Source organism: Salvelinus namaycush, chromosome 31 (genome assembly GCF_016432855.1).
Source record: "Salvelinus namaycush isolate Seneca chromosome 31, SaNama_1.0, whole genome shotgun sequence".
Lineage (NCBI taxonomy): Eukaryota > Metazoa > Chordata > Actinopteri > Salmoniformes > Salmonidae > Salvelinus > Salvelinus namaycush.
In genome coordinates, this window is record NC_052337.1 from 7,261,254 (window position 1) to 7,272,189 (window position 10,936).

The 10,936-nt window shown below is 43.0% G+C and overlaps 1 non-coding gene across 1 annotated transcript; it reads left to right on the forward strand.

Annotated features, from left to right (window-relative positions):
• Positions 1-7,791: 7,791 nt before the first annotated feature.
• trnaa-agc lies at positions 7,792-7,864 on the forward strand. Its single transcript has one exon. It is a non-coding gene; the product is annotated as a tRNA-Ala (tRNA).
• The last annotated feature ends 3,072 nt before the right edge of the window (positions 7,865-10,936 follow it).

The following is a 10,936-nucleotide window of genomic DNA, read 5'->3' on the forward strand; positions in this document are numbered from 1 at the left end:
CATTGATCTGCCACTGGTACTCCCTGTATATAGCTGCACATTGATCTGGTACTGGTACTCCCTGTATATAGCTGCATATTGATCTGGTACTGGTACTCCCTGTATATAGCTGCACATTGATCTGGTACTGGTACTGGTACTCCCTGTATATAGCCTCACATTGATCTGGTACTGGTACTGGTACTCCCTGTATATAGCTGCACATTGATCTGTTACTGGTACTGGTACTCCCTGTATATAGCTGCACATTGATCTGGTACTGGTACTCCCTGTATATAGCTGCACATTGATCTGGTACTGGTACTCCCTGTATATAGCCTCACATTGATCTGGTACTGGTACTCCCTGTATATAGCCTCACATTGATCTGGTACTGGTACTACCTGTATATAGCTGCACATTGATCTGTTACTGGTACTCCCTGTATATAGCTGCACATTGATCTGGTACTGGTACTCCCTGTATATAGCTGCACATTGATCTGGTACTGGTACTCTCTGTATATAGCTGCATATTGATCTAGTACTGGTACTCCCTGTATATAGCTCCACATTGATCTGGTACTGGTACTCCCTGTATATAGCTCCGCATTGATCTGGTACTGGTACTCCCTGTATATAGCCTCACATTGATCTGGTACTGGTACTCCCTGTATATAGCTGCATATTGATCTGGTACTGGTACTCCCTGTAGATAGCTCCATTCTTGTGTATTTTATTTTTATTCCTCTTACTATTTTATAAACTTTACATTGTTGGTTAAGGGCTCGTAATCAACATTTCACGGTAAAGCCACCAGTTGTATTCAGTGCATGTGACAAATAACATTTAATATTATTTCCTACTGTTTATACACACATACACACACACACACACACACACACACACTATTGAATGCAGAACCATTCTTTCTCAGAAATATAAGTATTGATTCATGGATGTGTTTTTCATAGAATCAGCACATGAAATATCATCGTGATCATTAGTCACACCTCAGTGTGATCCTCCAGGAGCAGTAATATAATACCAGATAGTGTCTTAGGGTGTAATTGTTGTTTTAAAGCTACTGTGTGATGGCAGTTAACATTTGTCCCTTCATCTTCAGATTACAAACAAGGTGACCAACACTACGAGTATGCCCACGGGGTTTCTTTTTTTTTTGCACGTGTGTGTGTATGAAATCAAATCCAATTTTATTTGTCACACACAGTTTATAAAAGGCAGATATAAAAGGTTCAGCAAAATGCTTGTGTGTGTGTATGGCATGTCTCTGGGGCGCTGATGACTCAAGGGTATTGTGGGTTTGAATTGGCGGTGCTGGGTGTGTTCAAAGGCTCGACTTGTAACCGGCAACCCTTCTGCCTATTGTCCAGGGAATTGAGTAGGCCACCAGGAGCTTAGAGAGGCCCACTGTCTTCTGGGTAGAAGCCTTTGATCTCGGAAGTGCCGACCGCTGGCTGTTCCCCTAAAACATGTTTTGAATGTCATGATGTATTCTGTTTTTCCCCAATGCTTTATTCATGTTCAGTACAGATTAAGTATTTTGCCTTGACAACCATTGACACTGAGAGGATAGAAATATAACATTGTCTTTCTACTATGGCAGGATTAGTGTGATTACTTAATTTCCTGTGCTTTAACAGAATATGCCATTTCTCTCAAATTTGAATTTTCCTAGCACAGATCATAAATTTTGCGTCGAAACATTTGTTAACACAGAAATATTAAACACAGAAGCCATCATTAACAAAGTTTTCTTTCATAGTAGGGCATATTTCAGTAAGGCATCACTTCCTGTTTATGAATTAATTTCCTGTTCTGTAATACAAACACATAAAACGAGCCAGTGAATGTTTACTCTATATGTTGTGGCATACAAACCTAAATCCTTGACACAGCAAATCAATGAGAGCACGGCTATCCAGCGATACAATGTGGAACCTAAAGGCCCACAGTAGATTTCTTCGAGTTATGAAAGCAGCAGGCAGGCCGCATCATGCAATATTTCTCTACCTTTAAACAAAAACTATTTTTCACAGTGGAGCTACAGACAGCAGACTCTGGGGAGATTGGGTTACTGGCGTGAAATTACTCGGAGACAGAGATGAGTCTGTCTATCTGTCTCTCACACACACGCACACACACACAAAGAGCACAGGTGGTGATGTAGCCAGAACATGAGGAGGTCTGGCACCCAATCAACAAATATGTATGTGCCTGGCATTCCCAAGTTTCTTTGTTACTCTCAATGGCAGGACAAAAAATGAAAGTAACGCATAATGAAATGCAATTTTCGGCCTCTGCAGAGGACATTCAACTTTAATTAGCAATGATGGTCACCTTTTCACTCTGTCACCTCAAGAGTAAACTGTCTGAGACTACCTGAAATGTAATTACACTTGACAGCTAGCTTCTTGTGAAGGAACTTTCACCCTACTTCCAGCACCCTGGCCTGGAGGATAGTGTGGGCTCAACATACCGGTTGACCTTCACCATCAGAGATGTCTCCTTCATACCAGATAAACACATTTGAAAACAACCCCAAAAATGTTGCAGCCCCAGAAATTCGAATTAAAGAATGTGAGGTTAGTTACCAAAAACTGTTTTTTTTTAAACGCAAATAATACAGAATTCTACAGTCTAAAAATAACATTGTAAAGGTTTTGATAATAAACCTCAGTCACACTTTTCCACAGATTCTACCAACCCCAGGTCCGCCATGGCCCGATGTCATTACAAATCTCAGTCTACACTCAATGACATCTCCCTCCAGAGGGCATGGTTCCTCGGGATCCAGGAACCAGTCTATTTCTAATGACCTGGGGCCTTGTTACTGGGTGTTGTATATGACAATGGACTGGCACGGCTCCAGATAGATCTACTACTCATTGCCTTGTCACAAAGAGGGACTCTTTGGTATTCCAAGCCCACTCTTCCCTGCCTGAGGGACCTGCTAGCCTGCCGCTTCTCTGTGTGTGTATCTCTGGGGGGAAAGGGAGACGTGAACGAGAGGCGGCGACGCAACACTTTGGCAGTCTGCTCGTGTCACTAGCTAGCTCTGTGCGCCGCTGCTGGCATCTTTGACGTCAATAGAGAGAGAGAGCGAGAGCGAGAGAGGATGTAAGCAGCCGTGCTTAATCTCATAATAGAATTTCAATGCCCAAGGTGAAATGGCTGGCTGATGGAGAGAGACAGTCATGTTGTGGGTTGAATACAAGAGGTCTCTGCACTGCAGTCTAGGAGGTAGATGGTACTGTGTATATGTGTGTGTGTGTGCACGTGTGTGTGTGCATGTGTGTGCGTGCGTGTGTCTGTGTGACATCATTCCTTCAGCCATGGAAAATATTTCTCAGCCGCTCTTCTCACCTCTCTTAGCTCAGACACGGACAGAGCCAGATGGATGTGTTTACCTGCCTGGTGTGACAGTGTTGTCCATCAGTTCTCCTAGAGCTTCTTCATAATGCTTTGAAATAGGTGATGGATTATACAGCTGTGCTAGATGGATGACAGCGATATGTAATGCTACATCTATTCCGTTCTGACCACAGCTGTGCTAGATGGATGACAGCGAAATGTAATGCTACATCTATTCCGTTCTGACCACAGCTGAGTACCAACGACCACCTCCATTGTTACAAGTGGGCTAGATTGTGTCACACCCTTTGACCTGCCACATTTGATCCATTTTGAATTTGAAAAGGCATGACATTACACCACTGATTTAAGGAAACATTGAACTGACATTTCCATAAAACACAGACACCATCCAAAAGACCAACCATCTTTTGAACAGCTGTTCCGTTCTTTGATTTTGACCTTATACAAGGTAAAAACATCAGGATCCATATATGTTGACCCAGATAAAACAATTTACTATCACTTCTGAGGTAAAAGCTGCCCTCTGGATCAAAGAGAGAATATTATATGTCTAAAGAATCCATCACTAATAGTGGTCCATTAGTTGGTAGATGGACAATCATTGTATATCATATAGTTCATGTCTGCATAATAAGTTGGTGTACAACTAACAGCTTTGTCATTCCTATGTTTGCAGGGTTTGTAGAGCTTGCTCAGAGCCTGCTCCTGCACTGCAACTAAAAGTATCAGCAGTAACATAACTTATGGCACAACACCAGACGGGAGTTCCCCTTCCTTCCTGTTTCCCTTCATCTCTGCGATGTTTGATCACACAATGGAAAATGTATCCAAAGGTACAAAAGCCTTTGATGTGCTTTGAGGTGATGGTTGCCATTGTAACTCATTATGTTACCAGTTAGTTTAGCCGAGACCTCACCCTACCAGTTAGTTTAGCCGAGACCTCGCCCTACCAGTTAGTTTAGCCGAGACCTCGCCCTACCAGTTAGTTTAGCCGAGACCTCGCCCTACCAGTTAGTTTAGCCGAGACCTCGCCCTACCAGTTAGTTTAGCCGAGACCTCGCCCTACCAGTTAGTTTAGCCGAGACCTCGCCCTACCAGTTAGTTTAGCCGAGACCTCGCCCTACCAGTTAGTTTAGCCGAGACCTCGCGCTACCAGTTAGCTTACCTGAGACCTCGCGCTACCAGTTAGCTTACCTGAGACCTCGCGCTACCAGTTAGCTTACCTGAGACCTCGCGCTACCAGTTAGCTTACCTGAGACCTCGCCCTACCAGTTAGCTTACCTGAGACCTCACCCTACCAGTTAGCTTACCTGAGACCTCACGCTACCAGTTAGCTTACCTGAGACCTCACGCTACCAGTTAGCTTACCTGAGACCTCACGCTACCAGTTAGCTTAGCTGAGACCTCACGCTACCAGTTAGTTTAGCTGAGACCTCACCCTACCAGTTAGTTTAGCTGAGACCTCACCCTACCAGTTAGCTTACCTGAGACCTCACCCTACCAGTTAGCTTACCTGAGACCTCACCCTACCAGTTAGTTTAGCTGAGACCTCACCCTACCAGTTAGTTTAGCTGAGACCTCACGCTACCAGTTAGTTTAGCTGAGACCTCACGCTACCAGTTAGTTTAGCTGAGACCTCACCCTACCAGTTAGTTTAGCTGAGACCTCACCCTACCAGTTAGTTTAGCTGAGACCTCACCCTACCAGTTAGTTTAGCTGAGACCTCACCCTACCAGTTAGTTTAGCTGAGACCTCACCCTACCAGTTAGTTTAGCTGAGACCTCACCCTACCAGTTAGTTTAGCTGAGACCTCACCCTACCAGTTAGTTTAGCTGAGACCTCACCCTACCAGTTAGTTTAGCTGAGACCTCACCCTACCAGTTAGTTTAGCTGAGACCTCACCCTACCAGTTAGTTTAGCTGAGACCTCACCCTACCAGTTAGTTTAGCTGAGACCTCACCCTACCAGTTAGTTTAGCTGAGACCTCACCCTACCAGTTAGTTTAGCTGAGACCTCACCCTACCAGTTAGTTTAGCTGAGACCTCACCCTACCAGTTAGTTTAGCTGAGACCTCACCCTACCAGTTAGTTTAGCTGAGACCTCACCCTACCAGTTAGTTTAGCTGAGACCTCACCCTACCAGTTAGTTTAGCTGAGACCTCACCCTACCAGTTAGTTTAGCTGAGACCTCACCCTACCAGTTAGTTTAGCTGAGACCTCACCCTACCAGTTAGTTTAGCTGAGACCTCACCCTACCAGTTAGTTTAGCTGAGACCTCACCCTACCAGTTAGTTTAGCTGAGACCTCACCCTACCAGTTAGTTTAGCTGAGACCTCACCCTACCAGTTAGTTTAGCTGAGACCTCACCCTACCAGTTAGTTTAGCTGAGACCTCACCCTACCAGTTAGTTTAGCTGAGACCTCACCCTATCAGTTAGTTTACCTGAGATAATTTACTCTGTTTTGCAGGGTTGGATATTCAGTTTAGGAGGTGACATAAGTCAATTCATGGACTGTTGTATTGGATGATTGTTGCTGAGTGAACTATCCTGGTTAAATCCAAAAGTTGAAAAATTAGATGGTGGTGATGATGATGGTGAGGATAGTGATGATGATGATGGTGGTGATGAGGATGATGATTCACCACCAGTTAGTTTACGAAATAATTAAACATTTTATAGTGTGAAATTTAATCTAATGTGCGATTGCTTTGACTATCGTCATGCGTTCATTTTGCTACAAGGTGTCAATTTATCTGATTGTCAGCTGCCGTCAAACACGTGAGTGTGAATTCTACTAGATAAAACGCCAAAATAACTATTCAGTTTATGTAGTACGCTAGTATGGGTATTCAGACCCAGCCAGTCACTCTCTGAGTCTATGGTATGGTTGTGCACAGGTAGCTCTTCTGTTGGACATGTTGACACAGCACTGAGAACACAAAACCATCAAGACCATTAGATCCTTTAAATCCCCTCCAGACATGTGTAAAGGAGCACAATGCCATGAATAAAACAAACCTGGTGATTAAAAGGAGATGAGGCATTCATTGCATTGAATTAACTTAATTGTGGTGGCAAGACAAAACCAAGCCTTATTGTGAAACGCTTTGCAGGTAGGTAGGATACACATGCAAGAGGGCAATAAAATGAAAACCTCTAAGCCAGAGGCAGTAGCACAGGACGAGAGAGAGAGAGAGAGAGAAAAAAGACAGTTTAGTATAGTCTATTCACTCATACAAAGCCTGACATAGATCTTTCTTATCAGGGTGAAAGTCAAACACTATTTGAACAAACCTGCCTGCTGTTGTGTTTGATTCTATGGTTTCTTCTATTCTACTGACCTGTTGAAAGCAGTGTGTGTTTACCATAAAACGAAACAATAGTGTGCTATGTTGTCATGGACACCACTTACTGGTTTGGATGGACACCACTTACTGGTTTGGAGATATATCGGTCAACTTGAAGCAACAGCTAGTTGTTCAAGATGTCAGAGAACATAACTAGTTATATTTACTAGTTCATTTTGATTGTCATTCAGTGATCTGCTGTAGGCTAATAAATAATAACTCATACATTTGCAGCCTAATGAAGGTCAGTATACTTTTGTTTTGTTACTAAGTAAACTGCAGTGACATCCACAAATAGCACTGGGTAACTGGTCTAAACAGATAAAAGGTAGGAAGACAGGATACAGTTACAACGATACTAACATATCCACAGAGACCTAAACTCTCAAGAGTATATTTCAGATTCGTTTTTAATCCAGTTTCAGATCAATATCTGTGTCCTCATTTAGTATTTTGTCTGTCATGGAAGGATCGATACGACTGGGAAATAGCCCAGGGGTTTTGGGAGCTCTGGGCAAAGCTGTCCCCAGTCCTGCTTCCAAACTGTGACACCGCACATTATGCAGGGATGTGCAAGACAGTACACTAGCTAACCTAGGTGTACTATCAATACTGTGTGTCAATATGATTGTTGTTTTTGATGCACTGCCCCTAGCTAGGTGTTACAGTATGGCTCTAGTCTAGACAATAATACTGTAATATTATGTAACACCTTTAGAATTGATCTCTGTACTTAGAGTTTTTACATTTACAGCTGGTACCTCTCAGCCGTATGATAGGCCTCTCTCTCTCATATATATATATATATATATATATATATATATATATATATATAAACATAAGCACTCAAAAAACAACTTATGGCAAGTACAGGGATTGAACCTGCAACATTGGCATTGATGGCACCACACTCTGAACAACTGCACTAACCAGCTCAACTTGCCAGAAATGACAGCTGTCATGATGGCTCAGCAACTGCTAGCGAGTAAGTTACCAAGTAAGCCAAGAGGATCCCGTGGCCAGGGCGGAAGCTTCTACAATACTCCTTGTGGCCACTTCTAACAGCTGGGGAATTAGCTCAAATGGTAGAGCGCTCGCTTAGCATGCGAGAGGTAGCGGGATCGATGCCCGTATTCTCCAAGGTACATTATTTTGACACACACACACACTCTCCATACCCCCATACACTGCACCCTGGACAAAAGATCCCTCATTCACAAAATAGATAAACATCTGTGGCATGAGATCAACCGTGTATCTCATGGTGTGTATTGATATCACACAAACAGGGAAGCGGATCTTTGTGTTTGTGGCAGATGTGTCGAGGCCGTCAACTGTAAACAGAGAGCGTATCGGGTGTCCTTGCATGCCTGAGATGACGGGTAGATTCCCCCTGCACCAATCTGGGTAAGAGGTCTCACTGCACCCAGTAGTGTAGTGGTGCCCGGAAAAGTGAGTATACTCTAATTTTGCCCCAAAATTTCAAAACGCCCGCCCGGTGAAGGAAAGGCGTCCTGTGTGAAAAATGAATATGACAAACAGTAACATACACTCTGAATGATCTAAAAATGATGAATCCCATATTGGTCTTTCACAGTCAGGCCCCAGCTGTACTGTGCTAGTAGGCTAATAGTAGTCCTACTATTGAAACAGATAAATGAGGCTGTTAACGGAGTCAGAAATTCACAAGTTTCAGATTTTGCTAATTTTCCCCCATGTTTTCACTCTCAATCTCACACTTTTTTAATAGAAAAACAGCCAAATTGGATGTTCTATGTCCACGACAACGCTTAAACCACATCAGGAGAACACTTTTGAAGACTGGGAAAAATCGAACACATTTTGATTTTGGATTGTAGATTCAACTGTACAAACACCTACCACTGTTATTTGGTTAGCAGTGTGCACATGAGAGAGAGTGGCCACTAGATTGATGCAAATAATCATTATATTTTTTTTCCAGGTGGGCATAGGCTACATTGTAGCTATGTAGCTAGTTAACATTTCATTGGCGGTTTTAGGGAAAGCCTTTTAATCTACCAGAAGACGGTTAGACCTATCATTAGCATTGCTATATTTTTTCTGTTCCTTAATTGTTTGAAACCTGGATGTTTTACCTCATATTATGAGACATGTCTTACCTTGCTTCAAAGTAGCCTATAGCCAAAATCCCACCATAGAAACATGAAGGCGATTATTTTATAAAGACTTCTTCATATGCGTTCTCCTGTTCTAAGGGTTTTCTTTCAACTTTCTTTCATTGTCTAGCAGTCAAAGGCATTTTCCTAGCCATATTAGCAACCCATGAAAATTGTTGCATCTTTAGATCTCCCCTCTTTCAAAATTTTGATCTGATATTTCCATCTCTGTCCATGAAACAGCTTGCACGTGCAGTGCACATTTTAGAATGGTGTATTCCCGCAAATTGTAACTTGGAACGTTTGCGTGTAGACCTACCGCCGTGTGCACATTTCTGCACTTAAAATGTGAAGAAATAATAGTTTATCAACATTTTAAGCTAAATATTCTGATCTGTTCCATCAGCCTTATTAATTGATACGGCGTATACCTCCACTACACCATTGACAGCACCAATCTGGGTTACAGGTCCCAATGCTTCCTATGCCCATTACCTCTCCTTGTGCTGGTCAACTCAAAACATGGCAGTGTATTAGGCATTAACTATGGCAGCTAACACAAGTCGTCTAGTCCCAGGCAACGTTACTCATCACCTGAGCGTGGTTCACCAAACTGCACTTCATTCCCTCTCCTTGCAGCAACCCCAGCATAAAATTAAGAATTGATTAATCCATGATCAATGAGCTCCTATTTTTAACTGTGTTACATAATTGTTGTATATTGTACTGTAATAAAATGTGTAATGACCAAAAACCAAATGTAGTTGTTGTAGGCCTATAGGCTGTAAATGCAGATACTCAGGCCAATGACTGTCCCTTTGTGTTGTTGACTTGGCTGACATTGGAATGTTCAGCATGGTGTCAGTGCAGTTGTCAGAATGATCAATCCCTTCATTTTGTGGGACCACCGCAGTAAGCAGCTCTCCACAGCCTTTCCCAGCTGATCCGGGATGTCACCACACATGCATGCACGCTGCCTGGATACAAATGTGTCACATAAACATACAAATGCATATGCACGCACACACAGGAATAAGAAGGGCATAGAAAGCAGTGGGACCGCTTACCTCTTACCCAGATTGCCTCTTGACCAGATCACCTTTTACCTCGATTACCTTTTACCCAGATTGCCTCTTACCCAAATGACCTCTTACCACATACCTGTTACCCTAATTGGTGCAGAGGGAATCTAGCCGGCATCTCGGGCATGCGAGGACACCCGAGACACTATCTTTTTCGAGTTGGCGCCCTCGACACAGCTGCCACAACCCCCCAACAGCCAACCATATGCCTGCAAGGCAAGGTGTGAGTTCCCCTCTGTACACCCTGTTTCAGTTATAGGCTATTATTTTTTCTATACACTTCTGGGTGTCCACTGTCTATCAACGTGCACAGGCCTAGACCATGATAATGACGATGATGACATGCACTAACTGTGCTCCATATAACTTGGGTGTTTTCAGTGTCGTTTCAGCACGTGTAGTTTCAAGAGCATTTAGAGGGTAGCATTTTGATGTAGCACTGTCAGAAATATCTTAAAGTTTAGGCTATGGTGCTCGTACCTGGGATGGTTGCTATTGAAGCAGCACACATTTTTTTTGTCAGTTAAGAACAAATTCTTATTTACAATGATGGCTTACACCGGCCAAACCCGGACGACACTGGGCGCCGCCCTATGGGACTCCCAATCACAGCCAGTTGTGATACAGCCTAGATTCGAACCAGGGTTTCTGTAGTGACACCTCAAGCACTTAGATGCAGTGCCTTAGAGTGATAAAGACGCTTTCCGATCCATGCAAAGTGAAAACTGTCTAGTCTATGTTAGGGAGGAATATCATAAACCTATAAAGTCATAGGGTCTTATTCAGATTGTTTCCCAATATATAATTTACTTTATTCACACCACAGCAATGGCGATAGAAAATACAGGTCATGTTGCTACCTTACATTTCCTCAACTTTAACCACATGAACCAATTAAGGATAGCTATAGTTATCAGCCAGGTCACCCGTGATACAATTCAGTATTCGATGTGGAAACTGGTCACTAGGGTCAACAGTGAGCACCATTACCT